This window comes from Staurois parvus, unplaced genomic scaffold, assembly GCF_062004578.1.
Source record: "Staurois parvus isolate SC_StPar_1 unplaced genomic scaffold, SC_StPar_1.0 ptg000011l, whole genome shotgun sequence".
Classification (NCBI taxonomy): Eukaryota; Metazoa; Chordata; class Amphibia; order Anura; family Ranidae; genus Staurois; species Staurois parvus.
In genome coordinates this window covers 22809488-22830616 of record NW_028317807.1, presented here as the reverse complement: position 1 = coordinate 22830616, position 21129 = coordinate 22809488, and positions in this window count along the sequence as shown.

The following is a 21129-nucleotide window of genomic DNA, read 5'->3' as shown; positions in this document are numbered from 1 at the left end:
AAGAACATATTGTGGTGATGACTGGTTCAGTAGTTGCCAGCCCAGGTATTAGTTCCAGAGCACACCAACAAAATTCAGGCTCAGACTAGGTGTGTCTTTTTAAAGATTTATTGCAGTACTTGAACACAGGTGGGCAGAGGGATAAGAATGTAGGATACAAAAAATACAAAAAACAAACAAGTATCAGAGAACAAATATCAAGCAAAGTATTGTTCCAGCTATGGTTAGTATTTCAGTAGCAGCCTCCAATAATGCTGGAAGAAGAGGAAAGTTAGCTTGAGACCTTTTTGAAGCAGTCATAGTCCTTGCAGCAACCTTTGGCATCTAAGTCTCAAGGTACTTGCACACCTGGAGCTTTTAGGTGAAAGGTCCTACTCACAATATGAAGAGACAGCTCCCCAGTCAGCTCCATTGCAACATTTGCTAGTGAAAGAATTCCCCTTCTAGCCCAGCTATCACAAGTAATGTCTTCCACCAAGTTTGTTTACATCCAGGTTTCTCCAAGGACCTCAGCCAAGCACATTCTGAGGCCTAACAGCAGCAGTTCTTCTGTAACACAGGCTACCTCACAGGGAAGAGGTCCCAGGAGAGAGCTCTGATCAAACCCTCCCAAACATTTACCTTCTCCCCAGCCACACCTTCTAGGCCAGCCTCCCAGGGATTAGCTAAAGTCATAAAAATATTTATAGCCCAGGGATTGATCTTCCCATGCTATGTCTGGAATATTCTTCCAGAGGCAGGGAGGATCAATGAACCCCCAGGTGTAGGGATAGATCAGGAAAAATAAATTGCAGCTCATCTGGGTACAGAGGAGCAAAAAACTAAATTGAGCCAGTCTAGGGCATGGGCACTACGTAATTGTATCAGAACATTTTAATATACACTATATTGCCAAAAGTATTGGGATACCTGCCTTTACACACACATGAACTTTAATGGCATCCCAGTCTTAGTCCTCAGGGTTCAATATTGAGTTGGCCCACCCTTTGCAGCTATAACAGCTTCAACTCTTCTGGGAAGGCTGTCCACAAGGTTTAGGAGTGTGTCTATGGGAATGTTTGACCATTCTTCAAGAATTTATGAGAGCAAAGCACTGATGTCAGATGAGAACGCCTGACTCACAGTCTCCTGTCTAATTCATCCCAAAAGTGTTCTACTGGGTTTAGGTCAGGTCTCTGTGCAGGCCAGTCAAGTTCCTCATGTCTGTATGGGCCTTGCTTTGTGCACTGGTGCGCAGTCATGTTGGAACAGGAAGGGTCCATCCCCAAACTATTCCCACAAAGTTGGGAGCATGAAATTGTCCAAAATGTCTTGGTATGCTGACACCTTAAGAGTTCCCTTCACTGGGGCCAAGCCCAACCCCTGAAGAACAACCCCACGCCTTAATCTCCCCTCCACCCGAATTTACACTTGGCACATTGCAGTCAGGCAAGTACCGTTCTGGCAACGTCCAAACGCAGACAAGTCCTTCGGATTGCCAGAAAGAGAAGGTTGATTAGAGAACACGTCTCCACTGCTCTAGAGTCCAGTGGTGGCGTGCTTTGCACCACTGCATCCAACACTTTGCATTGCACTTGGTGATGTAAGGCTTGGATGCATCTGCTCAGCCATGAAAACCCACTCCATGAAACTCTCTATGCACTGCTGTGCTAATATGAAGGCTAATCTGGAGGTCTTTAGCTATTGACTCTGCAGACAGTTGGCAACTGCTGCACGCTGTGCACTTCTGCATGCGCAGACCACGCTGTATCATTTTACGTAGCCTACCATTTTGTGGCTGAGTTACTGTTGTTCCCAGTTGCTTTCACTTGCACAGGTGACAACCTATCACGGTAACACGCTTGAATTCACCAAGCTCCTTAGATCAACCTATTCTTTCACAAATGTTTGTTGAAGCAGTCTGCATGCCTAGGTGCTTGATTTTATACACCCATGGCCATGGAGGTGATTGGAACCCTTGAATCCAATTATTTGGAGGCATGTTGCAATACTTTTTGGCAATATAGTGTATATTCAATTATACTTGGTGCCAAAAGCTAAATGTTGCATGCTGCTAAATATTTCTAATATCTAATGCCTGGCAGCTCTATAAACGCTTCTGGCTTTTCAACAGCATTTGACATCAAGAGAAAGGGAAGCAACACTGAAAGTATTATGTTGGTATGCCCACCCCAGTCAAAATTGTAGACTAATCTGTGTTTGATGAATTCTTAAAGCAAAACTGCAGACAAAAAGGCGTAGGTCCCCTTAAGGATTGCTCCTCCTTCTGTTGAGGGCTTCTGGCAGTCTCTTTATAAGGTGGGTGGAGCTGAGGCTCTGGATCTTGCTGACCAGGGAATCCTAGGATAAGGAAGGCCTGTTGGAGGGCCTCTTTCTCTCCCCCACTTGGGGGAGGGGCTGCTGTGGGGTCCCCCACACTGAACAGCACAAGGTAAGAAGGTTATTTTGCCTGGGATGGAACACACCTCTCTAAGGGAATGTAATCCAGGAATTGGTGTTTCCCCCTGAGAGTTAGTAAGCTGATGGAGGAGAGTAGGGAGAACTAGCTTATACACACACCACAAGCACCTCCAAAGAACCACTTTCACTCCTTATCCAATATGTAGACAGTGTCATTCTCTGGCATTCTATGGACTTGTCTGTATTAACTACTGCCTTACAATAGAAAAATAAGTTTATTGCAAGATCTGGTCTCCATGTGAATATTCAAAAAGATGTTTTTATTACAGCTAACGATTGAGGAAGTAGAGTGAGAGATGCATCTACTGGTAATAAGTATGTGAGTAATCCCAGGAATAGGGGGTTAATGGGACAGAGTTTAGCAGGATTGGAAACTTTGGCCTCCGGCCACCAGCTAGACACAGGACAGTGACAGGTTAGGCTATAAAGCTTGGGGGGGGGGGTCTAAAACCTGTATGTTAGGTGGCAGCCAAGCTACTTTTGATGGCCATGTGTATGTATCAGTTTGGGTACCGCCCACATGATACTACATACACAGGTTAAATGTCAGTGAGTTCCATTGGCCTACTGTGTATTGAGGCGGAACAAGAAATACTGCTCAGACATATGGGGGAAATTGGAGTCAATCAAGCAAATGGCTGAGGCAGGTGACATGCAAACAAGGTTAAAGGGCATGCTTGCAGTTAGGGCAGGCAGCAGCCAAATATAAAATCTGAATACAGTCCAAGTTATTAACAGAAATTCAAAATGATGAGGACATGTGTGCACTGCTATGTAACCTCAGTTGCAATGCTCAGTAATGACAAGCAGGTGTCAGGCTGATTGTTGTGTGATTACATTAACTACAGTTAGGGTATATATATATGGCAGACTTGATGGACCATTTAGTCTTTATTCTGCTGTCACTCTCCTATGTTTCTAAAAAAAAAATATATGTCATTTATAGCTAGGTAAATATGAATTATTGCATACAAATGTTTCATATTTATATCCAGGAGGCAGAGTGCTAAGCTTCTTTACGTTATTTTACCCAGTTTACCTTAGCAGCTTTACAGAAAAAAAGCTTGTTGTTTACAGAGCTCAGTAGCTGAATTATGCAGTTGATTGACTCATCCCCCTCCATGACTGGTCTGTTCCACAAAGGCTTGTATGGAATTCCAATTACAAAACATTATGTTCTGTGGTCTAGTGTCATGGATGTACTCTGCATATTATTTGTTTTAATGCCTTATTAAAACAAAATTGCAAGTAGATAGTAAAAAAGGTGTAAAACATCTACTTAAAAACTTCTAAAATTGCAATTACAATTTCCATTTAGGATGTGCTAAATTTTCTTTGCACTGGGTCTTTCATTTTTAGCCACATCTAAAGAAATTTGGTGAATACCATGTTTCTTGCAAACTGACCTTAGTCTAGCAAAGCTATGAAATAAACCAATTACAAGAGCATGGCTTTTATGAAATCCTGAATGCACAACTGTAACTGCTGTTCAAGAAACATATTTTGATTGTAACATTGGCAGTAAAATTGCAAATTTGAAAACAATGCAATCAAAATGCATTTTTAAGAGTCTTCGGCATCCCTTGAACCCCTTCACCCTAGCATGCTCTTGCTCAATTTATATGCATCTATAGGTGAACAGGAATGGGAAAAACAATAAAATCAGACCACCAATTAATTCAAAAACCATGTTGCTTTAACAGCTGCCCCTCTAACCCCGTCAGCCTAGGCACTGGCCCTTGTATGCCATTGTTAAAAACAGGGCTGACTAAAAATAAAAAGAATGGAAATGGAGATTCACATTCATTCTTCTTTCAAAGGTTTTCATTGGATTTTATGTGAACAAAGCTGAAAAAGCCATATTTTCCATGCAGAGGTCAGAAATAATAATGTTTTAATTGACTGGTTTTAATATAAATACATATTAAATGTTTATGAGTAGTATTTTTAATTTTAACTGGCTGTCATTAATGTATTTTGCATTAATCCTTTTTATGAAAATTGGTCTACTCTTAATATTCTCACATAATGATTATATGTAAATGAGAAATTATTATAAAGTAGACAGGAAGCTGTTGGGTATCATGTTTTGTTTAGCCAGACATAGTATTGAAGTCATTATAATTTGAATCAATGCCTGTATTGTCAGGTTTGTAACAGCCATCTAGAGTGGACATCTTCTCTTTGGTGGATATCTGTTGGTCTGGTCACTGATGGAGCTGTAGGGATAAAAAAAATCTGACCTTATTTTATTATACTGACAAGCAACAGGAACATCCAGTAAATTCCATCAGGGCAGATCCTATTACAATCTATGGTACATTATAAGTTAATGTTTCATGCCTACTTCATTTTTAACAGGCACTGAATTAGTTATACATATGGGGTTATTTACTAAAACCAGAGAGGACATAATCTGGTGCAACTCTGAAGATAAACCAATCAGTTTTCAGGTTTTATTGCCAAAGCTTAATTGAGCAAGCTGAGGTTAGAAGCTGATTGGATACCATGCACAGCTGCACCAGGCTCTGAGTGCACCAGTTTTAGTAAATCTCCCCCATAGTGTAGAGATGGACCACCGCACATGCGAGATGGACCACTACACTGCACATACTTGAAAAAAGTACATAGAATCTGCAGCAGGCAGTTGGTGCACACAACGGGACATACAGCAGAAGGAATTTTCCAACATAGTTTAATCAATGTCAATGGTTCAGTAGAGCACAGCCCGACTTTCTCAAGGCCCTTGAGAAAGGCAGGCTGTGCCCCACCGAAACGTTGACATTGATTAAATTACATTAGAAAATTCCTCCTGCTGTAAGTCCCGTTGAGTCCATCTACTGCCTGCTGAATAAGTTGTAGTAATATATACTGCATTGCTGAATTTAAGAGGTTAACCCACCGAAAGCTGTATTTTACTTGTAAGAATTCACAGGCTGACTCAGTCTACATATGTTTTTACCTGCTAGGATTCCCAGCTGGCTCTCTCCATCTGGGAATTTTGAGTCCATTTTTGTGTGTTCTAGCACCTCCTGCTGCATTTTCCAGAATATAAACAACATTACATAATGCAACAAGGAGATCAGGCATCTCTCATGATGTCCTTTTCTTTTACCCTTTGCGTTTTAAAAAAAGGAACTGGAACCATTACTCGTGCTGTTTCATGACACACAGATGTCTGTGGGGTCTTAAAATGCTCATTGCTGCCTCACCTCCCTAATGCTGGAAAATGTCTTATTACTCTTCACTGGAAGTCTCAGGAAGTACCATCAGTGAAAGAATGTACAATAGAAGGTACAAGACATAATGGAAGCCAAGGAGTGGTGGCATCTACAATTACAAGTTCTACAAAACCTGGGTCTTATGGTTGGACTTCCTTGGTTTTTTGACTTGTACAAATAATTAATGCAATGGTTATGACAGTTTGCTTATACATGTAAAGAAAATAAAGCATATACCGGGTGTTTGTTTGACCAGGGAATGTTCTGATATGTTATTACTTTGCTCTTAGATAGTACCTTACTCCCTACCTTCCCCTACCCCATCCTCTATACCCCTATCCCTTGTAGTGACAGCTCCTCCCTTCTTCTACATTCCCTATTAACAGACTGTACTCTCAGGAAGAGCTTTCTACATTATTTTATGTTGTAAGACTGGGGTAACTCTCTCATCTGTGCAGTAGGTCAATGTTAATACTGTATTTTTTAACTGTTTTGATACTCTTTATAGGAATGTACACATTGTCTTATTTCCTGACTCTGAAAATAGAAAGAAAGAAAGAAAGAAAGAAAGAAAGAAAGAAAGAAAGAAAGAAAGAAAGAAAGAAAGAAACTGGGTTACAGTGTCTTTGTAAAATGATGTCATCTGCCGAGTTAAACAGTCCTTGCAAACAGCAACATATACTGCACCCTGCCAGTTTAAATAGCCAGCTCTGTCAAAATACATGACAAAGGAGACAAACATTCCCAAAGCACTATGGGTTAGCTATAGAGATGGCATTACAGTGGCCTTTCTGTTCTGTTTCTCTGACTCAAGTTTCAGACATAGACAAATAATAAAGGATGAATCACTGGATTCCATGGACATTATTTAGCTCTGTGTGTTAGTTGCAGCTTGAGATACCCAGCATGCAAATAAAACCTATTGGCACCAATCTGGCAGTGTGGATGTACTGCTCCTGACTGCACAGCAGCGTGGCATTCTGGTAACAATATTACACTTGGTAGTCTAAAATCTCTTTTATTTTTCTAAGAGAGGTGGGTGTGATCTGCCCTGGGTACAGCCTTTTGGTGCGGTGCATTACACTGTTTATTTGCATTCATCATAAAGCAGATTCATTTTCTGCCCAACAATGCTTGCATAATTCTAGCATCAATGAAACTCTAACAGAGCTAATGGCACTGAACCTATGCTGTATAGACTCTGCTCTCCCTCAGAGATGTAGAACCACTAACACCAATTATACTGTATATTTAACTGTCAGTATTCTGACCATCAGTGTACAGAGGCACTTCACCAATGTAAAGGGTAGTTCCTTTGAACTCCAATATAAGGGGGTACTTCTTTACTAGAGATGAGCGAATCGAAGTATCCGAAGTGGAATTCGAGTCGAATATCTGAAAAATTTCGATTCGTGCCGAATCCGAAAAATAGCCTAATTCGGACGCGCGAATCGAAATTTTTCAGAAAATGGCGGCTGACATGTGCGGCGACGGAGCGGGGATGTCTGGGAAGGCGCGGAGACAAGGCGCGCTGACCCATAATGCATGCCTCAACTACATGTGATCGCATCAGCCTATCAGCAGCCAGCCAGCCAGCACTGTGTAATGGTCGAGCTATAAATAGCGGCCATTTTGGAATTCTTCATTTGCCTGCAGTTATTGAACAGAGGCAGACCGCTCTGTACTAGGGACAGGGACAGAGTTAGGGCCACAGAAACGATAATTGGGGACAGAGAAAAGTTACTTAGGGACAGAGAACCATTACTCAGGGACACAGACTTGTTAATGAGGGCCACAGAATCGTTATTTAGGGACAAAGAAACGCTAGTTAGGGCCACAGAATTCATAATCAGGGACAGACAGAATTGTTACTCAGTGCCAGAGAATTGTTACTTAGGGCCACAGAAACGTTATTAGGGCCACAGAATTGTTACTCAGGGACAGACAGAATTGTTACTGAGTGCCAGAGAATTGTTACTCAGGGACAGACAGAATTGTTACTGAGTGCCAGAGAATTGTTACTTAGGGCCACAGAAACTTTAATTAGGGCCACAGAATTTTTACTCAGGGACAGACAGAATTGTTACTCAGTGCCAGAGAATTGTTACTCAGGGACAGACAGAATTGTTACTGAGTGCCAGAGAATTGTTACTCAGGGCCACAGAAACTTTAATTAGGGCCACAGAATTTTTACTCAGGGACAGACAGAATTGTTACTGAGTGCCAGAGAATTGTTACTCAGGGACAGACAGAATTGTTACTGAGTGCCAGAGAATTGTTACTTAGGGCCACAGAAACTTTACTTAGGGCCACAGAATTGTTACTCGCACAGACACAGAATTGTTACTTGCACAGACACAGAATTGTTACTGAAGGCCACAGAACTGTTACTTAGGGCCACAGAATTGTTACTCGCACAGACACAGAATTGTTACTCGCACAGACACAGAACTGTTACTGAGGGCCACAGAACTGTTACTTAGGGACAAAGAAACGCTAGTTAGGGCCACAGAATTCATACTCAGGGACAGACAGAATTGTTACGGAGTGCCAGAGAATTGTTACTCAGGGACAGACAGAATTGTTACGGAGTGCCAGAGAATTGTTACTCAGGGACAGACAGAATTGTTACTGAGTGCCAGAGAATTGTTACTTAGGGCCACAGAAACTTTAATTAGGGCCACAGAATTTTTACTCAGGGACAGACAGAATTGTTACTGAGTGCCAGAGAATTGTTACTCAGGGACAGACAGAATTGTTACCGAGTGCCAGAGAATTGTTACTCAGGGACAGACAGAATTGTTAATGAGTGCCAGAGAATTGTTACTTAGGGCCACAGAAACTTTAATTAGGGCCACAGAATTTTTACTCAGGGACAGACAGAATTGTTACTGAGTGCCAGAGAATTGTTACTCAGGGACAGACAGAATTGTTACCGAGTGCCAGAGAATTGTTACTCAGGGACAGACAGAATTGTTACTGAGTGCCAGAGAATTGTTACTTAGGGCCACAGAAACTTTAATTAGGGCCACAGAATTTTTACTCAGGGACAGACAGAATTGTTACTGAGTGCCAGAGAATTGTTATTCAGGGACAGAGAGAATTGTTACTGAGTGCCAGAGAATTGTTACTTAGGGCCACAGAAACTTTAATTAGGGCCACAGAATTTTTACTCAGGGACAGACAGAATTGTTACTGAGTGCCAGAGAATTGTTACTCAGGGACAGACAGAATTGTTACCGAGTGCCAGAGAATTGTTACTCAGGGACAGACAGAATTGTTACTGAGTGCCAGAGAATTGTTACTTAGGGCCACAGAAACTTTAATTAGGGCCACAGAATTTTTACTCAGGGACAGACAGAATTGTTACTGAGTGCCAGAGAATTGTTACTCAGGGACAGACAGAATTGTTACGGAGTGCCAGAGAATTGTTACTCAGGGCCACAGAAACTTTACTTAGGGCCACAGAATTTTTACTCAGGGACAGACAGAATTGTTACTGAGTGCCAGAGAATTGTTACTCAGGGACAGACAGAATTGTTACTGAGTGCCAGAGAATTGTTACTCAGGGACAGACAGAATTGTTACTGAGTGCCAGATAATTGTTACTCAGGGCCCCAGAAACTTTACTTAGGGCCACAGAATTTTTACTCAGGGACAGACAGAATTGTTACTGAGTGCCAGAGAATTGTTACTCAGGGACAGACAGAATTGTTACTGAGTGCCAGAGAATTGTTACTTAGGGCCACAGAAACTTTAATTAGGGCCACAGAATTTTTACTCAGGGACAGACAGAATTGTTACTGAGTGCCAGAGAATTGTTACTCAGGGACAGACAGAATTGTTACGGAGTGCCAGAGAATTGTTACTCAGGGACAGACAGAATTGTTACTGAGTGCCAGAGAATTGTTACTTAGGGCCACAGAAACTTTAATTAGGGCCACAGAATTTTTACTCAGGGACAGACAGAATTGTTACTGAGTGCCAGAGAATTGTTACTCAGGGACAGACAGAATTGTTACGGAGTTCCAGAGAATTGTTACTCAGGGCCACAGAAACTTTACTTAGGGCCACAGAATTTTTACTCAGGGACAGACAGAATTGTTACTGAGTGCCAGAGAATTGTTACTCAGGGACAGACAGAATTGTTACTGAGTGCCAGAGAATTGTTACTCAGGGCCCCAGAAACTTTACTTAGGGCCACAGAATTTTTACTCAGGGACAGACAGAATTGTTACTGAGTGCCAGAGAATTGTTACTCAGGGACAGACAGAATTGTTACTGAGTGCCAGAGAATTGTTACTTAGGGCCACAGAAACTTTAATTAGGGCCACAGAATTTTTACTCAGGGACAGACAGAATTGTTACTGAGTGCCAGAGAATTGTTACTCAGGGACAGACAGAATTGTTACGGAGTGCCAGAGAATTGTTACTCAGGGACAGACAGAATTGTTACTGAGTGCCAGAGAATTGTTACTTAGGGCCACAGAAACTTTAATTAGGGCCACAGAATTTTTACTCAGGGACAGACAGAATTGTTACTGAGTGCCAGAGAATTGTTACTCAGGGACAGACAGAATTGTTACCGAGTGCCCGAGAATTGTTACTCAGGGACAGACAGAATTGTTACTGAGTGCCAGAGAATTGTTACTTAGGGCCACAGAAACTTTAATTAGGGCCACAGAATTTTTACTCAGGGACAGACAGAATTGTTACGGAGTGCCAGAGAATTGTTACTCAGGGACAGACAGAATTGTTACGGAGTGCCAGAGAATTGTTACTCAGGGCCACAGAAACTTTACTTAGGGCCAGAGAATTTTTACTCAGGGACAGACAGAATTGTTACTGAGTGCCAGAGAATTGTTACTCAGGGACAGACAGAATTGTTACGGAGTGCCAGAGAATTGTTACTCAGGGACAGACAGAATTGTTACTGAGTGCCAGAGAATTGTTACTTAGGGCCACAGAAACTTTAATTAGGGCCACAGAATTTTTACTCAGGGACAGACAGAATTGTTACTGAGTGCCAGAGAATTGTTACTCAGGGACAGACAGAATTGTTACCGAGTGCCAGAGAATTGTTACTCAGGGACAGACAGAATTGTTACTGAGTGCCAGAGAATTGTTACTTAGGGCCACAGAAACTTTAATTAGGGCCACAGAATTTTTACTCAGGGACAGACAGAATTGTTACTGAGTGCCAGAGAATTGTTACTCAGGGACAGACAGAATTGTTACGGAGTGCCAGAGAATTGTTACTCAGGGCCACAGAAACTTTACTTAGGGCCAGAGAATTTTTACTCAGGGACAGACAGAATTGTTACTGAGTGCCAGAGAATTGTTACTCAGGGACAGACAGAATTGTTACGGAGTGCCAGATAATTGTTACTCAGGGCCCCAGAAACTTTACTTAGGGCCACAGAATTTTTACTCAGGGACAGACAGAATTGTTACTGAGTGCCAGAGAATTGTTACTCAGGGACAGACAGAATTGTTACTGAGTGCCAGAGAATTGTTACTTAGGGCCACAGAAACTTTACTTAGGGCCACAGAATTGTTTCTCGCACAGACACAGAATTGTTACTCGCACAGACACAGAATTGTTACTGAGGGCCACAGAACTGTTACTTGGGGCCACAGAAACGTTAATCAGGGACACAGAATTGTTACTGAGGGCCACAGAACTGTTACTTAGGGCCACAGAATTGTTACTCGCACAGACACAGAATTGTTACTCAGGGACACAGAATTGTTACTCAGGGACACATAATCGTTTAATTAAAGAGTATGTCAGACAACATGCAGAGGAGTGGCAGAGGAGGCAATGTTTTAGGAGCGAGCAGACGTGGCAGCAGAGGAAGGGGTCGAGGCAGCACTATTCGCAGCCAGAGGCCAGTGCTCCCGGTGTCATCCAGCGGTCGTGTCTCCACCGACAACCCTGCCGTCGTCGATTGGTTGGCTCGGTCGTCTTCCTCTTCCCAGGTCACCTCTGACACCTACAGCCAACGGTCGGTGGGTACGTCAGACACAACCGTTAGTTGGCATGGCCCGGGACCAAGCCCACTGAAATCACGTGTCCTCTACCTGCCCCTGTCCTTTGGTGTTCAGTCACCAAGCGAAGTATCGCATGCTGTGGGCTCAGCCCCACTGTACAGTAAGGAAGAGCTAACAGAGGGCGGTCAGGAACGGGGGGAGACATCCGCCTTTTCAGCAGCCAGGCGAAGAAGTAGTGGCGAGGAGAGTGGCTCGGTAGCCGGTCTAGAGACAGGTCTGTCTCCTGACCCAGACGCAGCCGAGGGGGCTAGTAGTGAGGCGGAGACCCTACTTGATGATGAGGAGGTTGATCGCACTTGGCAGCCTCGTCGTCATCAGGCAATTTCTTCCGCATCATCAGGAGAAGAGGGTGGCAGCTTGGCAGCGAGCAAAACAGTCGGTGGGTTGCCCAGGAGACAGCAGCAGGGTCGCAGCAGTGTCAGTGGAGCCAAACGGCCACGGAGTAGAGCACCAGCTCCACTGCAGCCTACCACCACGGCCAGTAGTGGTGCCGGTGTGCACGGAGGAAGCAGCAGTCAGCCAGTGAGGAGTATCGGGGGCAAAGTTTCCTACTCGGCGGTGTGGCAATTTTTCGTCAAGCCGCCCGAGGAAGTAAACGTAGCCGTATGTCGACTATGTGGCCAGAAAGTCAAGCGTGGCCAGGGGGCCCATGTTGGGACTATTTGGGCCATGTTGGGACAATGGGAGACCTCCCATTGCTGCTGTCTCCATCGCCACACTCTGCCATGTGCCACTTTCAGGTCTCCTCACACACTGCTGGTGTGTTGAATTTTTTGACATAGGGTGCTGGCAGATTACGGGCCTCCCATAGCTGCTGCCAGGCCCCTAATCTGCCATAGGCCCCTATATACCGCCTCCTCATGCTGCTGCCAAGTCCAGAGTCTGTCATGGGTCCCTGTACGGCCTCCCATTGCTGCTGTCTCCATCGCCACACTCTGCCATGTGCCACTTTCAGGTCTCCTCACACACTGCTGGTGTGTTGAATTTTTTGACATAGGGCGCTGGCAGATTACGGGCCTCCCATAGCTGCTGCCAGGCCCCTAATCTGCCATGGGCCCCTATATACCGCCTCCTCATGCTGCTGCCAGGTCCACAGTGTCTCATGCCATGTGCCACTTTCAGGTCTCCTCACACTGCTGGTGTGTTGAATTTTTTGACATAGGGTGCTGGCAGATTATGGGCCTCCTATAGCTGCTGCCAGGCCCCTAATCTGCCATAGGCCCCTATATACCGCCTCCTCATGCTGCTGCCAGGTCCAGAGTCTGTCATGGGTCCCTGTACGGCCTCCCATTGCTGCTGTCTCCATCGCCACACTCTGCCATGTGCCACTTTCAGGTCTCCTCACACACTGCTGGTGTGTTGAATTTTTTGACATAGGGTGCTGGCAGATTACGGGCCTCCCATAGCTGCTGCCAGGCCCCTAATCTGCCATGGGCCCCTATATACCGCCTCCTCATGCTGCTGCCAGGTCCACAGTGTCTCATGCCATGTGCCACTTTCAGGTCTCCTCACACTGCTGGTGTGTTGAATTTTTTGACATAGGGTGCTGGCAGATTATGGGCCTCCTATAGCTGCTGCCAGGCCCCTAATCTGCCATAGGCCCCTATATACCGCCTCCTCATGCTGCTGCCAAGTCCAGAGTCTGTCATGGGTCCCTGTACGGCCTCCCATTGCTGCTGTCTCCATCGCCACACTCTGCCATGTGCCACTTTCAGGTCTCCTCACACTGCTGGTGTGTTGAATTTTTTGACATAGGGTGCTGGCAGATTACGGGCCTCCCATAGCTGCTGCCAGGCCCCTAATCTGCCATGGGCCCCTATATACCGCCTCCTCATGCTGCTGCCAGGTCCACAGTGTCTCATGCCATGTGCCACTTTCAGGTCTCCTCACACTGCTGGTGTGTTGAATTTTTTGACATAGGGTGCTGGCAGATTATGGGCCTCCTATAGCTGCTGCCAGGCCCCTAATCTGCCATAGGCCCCTATATACCGCCTCCTCATGCTGCTGCCAAGTCCAGAGTCTGTCATGGGTCCCTGTACGGCCTCCCATTGCTGCTGTCTCCATCGCCACACTCTGCCATGTGCCACTTTCAGGTCTCCTCACACTGCTGGTGTGTAGAATTTTTTGACATAGGGTGCTGGCAGATTAAGGGCCTCCCAAAACTGCTGCCAGGCCCCTAATCTGCCATGGGCCCCTATATACCGCCTCCTCATGCTGCTGCCAGGTCCAGAGTCTGTCATGGGTCCCTGTACGGCCTCCCATTGCTGCTGTCTCCATCGCCACACTCTGCCATGTGCCACTTTCAGGTCTCCTCACACACTGCTGGTGTGTAGAATTTTTTGACATAGGGTGCTGGCAGATTATGGGCCTCCCATTGCTGCTGCCAGGCCCCTAATCTGCCATAGGCCCCTATATACCGCTTCCTCATGCTGCTGCCAGGTCCAGAGTCTCTCATGCCATGTGCCACTTTCAGGTCTCCTCACACTGCTGGTGTGTAGAATTTTTTGACATAGGGTGCTGGCAGATTAAGGGCCTCCCATAGCTGCTGCCAGGCCCCTAATCTGCCATAGGCCCCTATATACCGCCTCCTCATGCTGCTGCCAGGTCCAGAGTCTGTCATGGGTCCCTGTATGGCCTCCCATTGCTGCTGTCTCCATCGCCACACTCTGCCATGTGCCACTTTCAGGTCTCCTCACACTGCTGGTGTGTAGAATTTTTTGACATAGGGTGCTGGCAGATTAAGGGCCTCCCATAGCTGCTGCCAGGCCCCTAATCTGCCATGGGCCCCTATATACCGCCTCCTCATGCTGCTGCCAGGTCCAGAGTCTGTCATGGGTCCCTGTACAGCCTCCCATTGCTGCTGTCTCCATCGCCACACTCTGCCATGTGCCACTTTCAGGTCTCCTCACACACTGCTGGTGTGTAGAATTTTTTGACATAGGGTGCTGGCAGATTATGGGCCTCCCATTGCTGCTGCCAGGCCCCTAATCTGCCATAGGCCCCTATATACCGCTTCCTCATGCTGCTGCCAGGTCCAGAGTCTCTCATGCCATGTGCCACTTTCAGGTCTCCTCACACTGCTGGTGTGTAGAATTTTTTGACATAGGGTGCTGGCAGATTAAGGGCCTCCCATAGCTGCTGCCAGGCCCCTAATCTGCCATAGGCCCCTATATACCGCCTCCTCATGCTGCTGCCAGGTCCAGAGTCTGTCATGGGTCCCTGTACGGCCTCCCATTGCTGCTGTCTCCATCGCCACACTCTGCCATGTGCCACTTTCAGGTCTCCTCACACTGCTGGTGTGTAGAATTTTTTGACATAGGGTGCTGGCAGATTAAGGGCCTCCCATAGCTGCTGCCAGGCCCCTAATCTGCCATGGGCCCCTATATACCGCCTCCTCATGCTGCTGCCAGGTCCAGAGTCTGTCATGGGTCCCTGTACGGCCTCCCATTGCTGCTGTCTCCATCGCCACACTCTGCCATGTGCCACTTTCAGGTCTCCTCACACACTGCTGGTGTGTAGAATTTTTTGACATAGGGTGCTGGCAGATTATGGGCCTCCCATTGCTGCTGCCAGGCCCCTAATCTGCCATAGGCCCCTATATACCGCTTCCTCATGCTGCTGCCAGGTCCAGAGTCTCTCATGCCATGTGCCACTTTCAGGTCTCCTCACACTGCTGGTGTGTAGAATTTTTTGACATAGGGTGCTGGCAGATTAAGGGCCTCCCATAGCTGCTGCCAGGCCCCTAATCTGCCATAGGCCCCTATATACCGCCTCCTCATGCTGCTGCCAGGTCCAGAGTCTGTCATGGGTCCCTGTACGGCCTCCCATTGCTGCTGTCTCCATCGCCACACTCTGCCATGTGCCACTTTCAGGTCTCCTCACACTGCTGGTGTGTTGAATTTTTTGACATAGGGTGCTGGCAGATTATGGGCCTCCTATAGCTGCTGCCAGGCCCCTAATCTGCCATGGGCCCCTATATACCGCCTCCTCATGCTGCTGCCAGGTCCAGAGTCTGTCATGGGTCCCTGTACGGCCTCCCATTGCTGCTGTCTCCATCGCCACACTCTGCCATGTGCCACTTTCAGGTCTCCTCACACACTGCTGGTGTGTTGAATTTTTTGACATAGGGTGCTGGCAGATTATGGGCCTCCTATAGCTGCTGCCAGGCCCCTAATCTGCCATAGGCCCCTATATACCGCTTCCTCATGCTGCTGCCAGGTCCAGAGTCTCTCATGCCATGTGCCACTTTCAGGTCTCCTCACACTGCTGGTGTGTAGAATTTTTTTGACATAGGGTGCTGGCAGATTATGGGCCTCCTATAGCTGCTGCCAGGCCCCTAATCTGCCATAGGCCCCTATATACCGCCTCCTCATGCTGCTGCCAGGTCCAGAGTCTGTCATGGGTCCCTGTACGGCCTCCCATTGCTGCTGTCTCCATCGCCACACTCTGCCATGTGCCACTTTCAGGTCTCCTCACACACTGCTGGTGTGTATAATTTTTTGACATAGGGTGCTGGCAGATTACGGGCCTCCCATAGCTGCTGCCAGGCCCCTAATCTGCCATGGGCCCCTATACCGACTCCTCATGCTGTGACGTTGCAACAAGGTGGAATTCAACCCTACATATGTTAGACCGCCTTTACGAACAGCAAAAGGCCATCACAGATTTCCTGATGTTAAAAGCGGATAAAGGTATTCCCTGTGTAACTTAGATGTCAGCCATTGGCAGCTCATGCGTGACACCTGCGCTTGCTCAGGCCCTTTGAGGAGGCCACGCTATTCGTGAGTCGGCAGGACTATGGGATGAACGACGTCATTCCTCTGTTGCACGTCCTGGAACAAATGCTGTTAACAATGGCTGGTCAGGGTGCGGTAGACGTGGCGCACAGATCTCAACGCCACATGACCCCTGTGGGGGCAGGACAGGAAGAAGAGGAGGAGGTAGAGGAGGACATTGGTGCTCAGGAATTATTGAGTGAAATGGGTGGTTTTTCCACTCAGCGGACAGGAGTGGAGGAGCAGGAGCATCTGGTAGAGGAGGAGGAGGAGGAGGAGACAGAGGACCCAGACGCACCGTGGCAGTATGCTGTGGAGATGGAGGCAGGGAGTCCCTAGCATTCCTTGGCACAAATGGCCCATAGCATGCTCGGTTGCTTGCGTAGCGACAGCCGAATAATAACCATCAGACAGAGGGATGACTTTTGGCTGTCCACCTTGTTGGACCCTCGCTACCGTTCCAAAATGGTGGCCTTTTTCACACCTGCTGAGAGGGAGGCCAAAATAACGTACTATAAAAACCACCTATGTAGTCAGCTGGTCTCTGCCTGTCTGCGCCAACGTCCATCCTCAGACACTGTGGGCCCTGTGCGCTCGCGTTCCGCTGCCATGGCAGCAGGGGAGGGGTGGGGTGGTAGGAGCAGTGGCAGCTCCACCAGCAGCGGCTGCCTCAGTCTGCAGTCGATGATGAGTAGCTTTCTTCACCAGCGCAGTGAGGAAACTACTAACCAGCCGCAGCAGCAGCAGCAGCAGCAGCATCAGGTGGACCTGGAGCAGGACCTCAAACAACAGGCTTAGGCCTACTTGGACAGCACCCTGCCAACCGAGGTAGACAATCCCCTTGACTACTGGGCAACGAAACTTGACCTTTGGCCCCAACTAGCTGAATTTGCCCTTGAAAGGCTGTCATGCCCGGCCAGTAGCGTGGCATCGGAGCGCGTGTTTAGTGCGGCAGGAGGTATTGCAACTCCGCGGAGGACACGACTGTCCACCCAAAGTGTGGAGAGACTGACGTTTGTGAAAATGAATCAGGCGTGGATTAGTCTGGATTTCAAACCACCAGTTCCTGACACAACTGACTAAATCCGCCATGAATCATGCCCCAAACATGTGCCACTTTCAGGTCTCCTCACACTGCTGGTGTGTTCCATTTTTTGTCATAGGGTGCTGGCAGATTACGGGCCTCCCATAGCTGCTGCCAGGCCCCTAATCTGCCATGGGCCCCTATACCGCCTCCTCATGCTGCTGCCAAGTCCAGAGTCTCTCATGGGTCCCTGTACGGCCTCCCATTGCTGCTGTCTCCATCGCCACACTCTGCCATGTGCCACTTTCAGGTCTCCTCACACTGCTGGTGTATTCCATTTTTTGTCATAGGGTGCTGGCAGATTACGGGCCTCCCATAGCTGCTGCCAGGCCCCTAATCTGCCATGGGCCCCTATATACCGCCTCCTCATGCTGCTGCCAGGTCCAGAGTGTGTCATGGGTCCCTGTACGGCCTCCCATTGCTGCTGTCTCCATCGCCACACTCTGCCATGTGCCACTTTCAGGTCTCCTCACACTGCTGGTGGGTTCCATTTTTTGTCATAGGGTGCTGGCAGATTACGGGCCTCCCATAGCTGCTGCCAGGCCCCTAATCTGCCATGGGCCCCCGTACCGACTCCTCATGCTGCTGCCAGGCCCGTAATCTGTCATGGGCCCCTGTTGTCGCTTGTTGGCATATTCCGCTCGTTCAGATGCTCCTTCTCCTGCTACTCCTCTTCACGGATTCCGTCAGCAGTCTTTCTTGGAATCCGTTTCCAAGAGACAACAGTTTGCGAGCACGCACCAGACGGTGCAGAAACTGAACGTCCTCCTGTCCAAGTTGCTGCTGCCAGGCTTGTAATCTGTCATGCGCCCCTGTACCGCCTCCTCATGCTGCTGCCAGGTCCAGAGTGTGTCATGGGCCCCCGTACCGACTCCAAATGCTGCTGCCAGGCCCGTAATCTGTCATGGGCCCCTGTACCGCCTCCCCATGCTGCTGCCAGGTCCAGATTGTGTAATGGGTCCCTGTACGGCCTCCCATTGCTGCTGCCAGGCCTGTAAACTGCCATGGGCCCCCCTACCGACTCCTCATGCTGCTGCCAGGCCCGTAATCTGCCATGGGCCCCTGTACCGCCTCCTCATGCTGCTGCCAGGTCCAGAGTGTGTCATGGGTCCCTGTACGGCCTCCCATTGCTGCTGTCTCTATCGCCACACTCTGCCATGTGCCACTTTCAGGTCTCCTCACACTGCTGGTGGTTTCCATTTTTGTCATAGGGTGCTGCATGGCCTCCCATTGCTGCTGCCTCCACCGCCACACTGTGGCTCCACACTCTGGTTTTGGCCCCGTGACTGGCCAAATGAGTGAAGTGTGCGGTGATTCTAAGATCGACGGCACTCATCTGCATGTCATACTGCCTGACAGTATTATTTCTCTTCCCCAGCAGACTCCAAGGGCATTTAAATTAAAGGTACAGTGTTCAGCACTAATATTAAGTCTCTCTGAAGCCTAGAAACACCCTTTTTTAAGTTAAATTCACAGCGAATATATTCGACTCGAATCGAATTTTTTCTACGAATTCGCCGAATCAGTCGAATCGAATTTTTGAATACTTCGCTCATCTCTATTCTTTACTAATCACTAATGTACAGGAAGGAGGCACCACATCAATGTCAACTGATGTAACTTGGTGCTGCTTTTTCCCTGACCACCAAGGTAAGGGGGCATGGCACTGGCCATCAACTGAAAGTTTAACTGTGCCTTTAGTCCAGGGGAAAGGAAATAGACTTTTACCTACCTGATCCTTCTGGTGTTTCCCTCCATTCTGGCAGTAAACTGTTCCTTAACATCCTCAATTCCAATGCAGATCTATGATCCCTGCACCATTCTTGATGATGTCAGAGTACCTTAGACCAGCAGAGCACAGAGGAGAAGAAGCTGCATGGACTGGACTAGCAGTGCAGAGGAGTCTGTGGGAGTGAAGGATCAGGTATGAATGAGCAGTTAACCAGTGCAGTGCAGGCAGTGCCCCACTGCAAAGGAGGACTTTTCAGTTTTCCAGAGTTCAGCTTTAATGGGATAATCCCTCTGTGACTATCATCGTAAGTAGTTATTTCTCCATTGCCAGCCATATACATAAGCCACCAATTTTATGTAATGGGGCGCTACGCTGTCCACCAATGAAGAGGATAATTCTACACTGACCAACAATGTATGGGGACCATATAATATTCACAGTCAGTGTTTCTTTTAGAAACAATTTTGTCATATAGGTGGAAGAGTGTTTTAAAAATGAATCCACCCCAGGTCAAAATTCATGATATGCCACCAATGGGAGATCAGGGCACAGGGCACTTCAGAACTCTTCTGGTCTCAGAGAATATAACCAGTGGTGTATTTATGGGCCAGAGCCTAGGGCAAAAAGAGTTACAGGGTCATCACCAAGCATATAACATGTGAAAAAATATAAAACTGAAAATATATTTATTTTATTTCCATTTCTGAACACTCTGTGAACATATTTCCCTGAGTTCAGCAAACTAACCGTAGGGAGAGCAAGTGCAGGAGATGTTAAGAGAAGTCACAAAACTATAGATCAGGAAACATATAACCATTTCTTCTTTCTATTACTTGTTGGTGAGAACAGTAAAAAGTAGCTTTGAAGGTATAGCAGGTGGCATCCTACTAGTAGCTCATTGTTGTATTTGATAAAATAGATGCAGGATACAGGCGTCATTGTTCTGGACAGTGTAAGGTCAAATGAGCTCTTCGAATAGGGGCTGGTGAGTGGACAGTGAAATAAAAGCTTGTGTATTGTATAGTATATCCAAGACACATGTCTACATTTTGCCATGTATATATATACACACACACATACATACAGTACATATTTATTTATTTAAATACAGGTGCTAAATACACGTTAGTTAGATGGCATTTTACAGTGGGTAGGAAAGCTCCTGCATATACTAGAGCTACAGTATGTACAAAGGTAACTGATAATATTCTATATTATGAGGTTATACTGGTTTGTATAATCTTACCCATGTGCAGTTTATAGGGACTGCCAGATGCAGCTGAAGGAGCCTTCTGATAAAATACAAACTAATAAGATTAAGAAGAAAGATCATGATCATGTTTTGCCATTGGCATCATCCTCATGCATTTAATATTTTGCATTTGGAGCCCTCCTAATGATATCTTAAGTATTCCTCACTGAAAAAGTCAGCACTGCAGGTGTTTCTTTTTTAAATCTTGTCTCTAACTATTGATTTACTTTGGGTTTTGGACAAAAAAAAACAGAAAACATACTTAAAACGGAACTTCACTCTCTCAATCAACTTGGATTATTCTTAATCTTTATGCTGCTAGCATTAGTAAATAGATAGAAAAGTATGTTATTTTTACTTGCTTTAAACTTTTTTTTTTTTTCAGTTACTTCCTGGTTTCCACGCAAAGGCTGTCATACAAAACAGGAATCTTCAGGAGAGGAGGAGGTGCTCAGCTAAGGCAGACGGATTGCAGATTCCAAGAAGTAAATTAATCTGCCCTTACTTAACCTCCCTAGCGGTCTGATTATGTCCATATTTCTGTGCTCAAA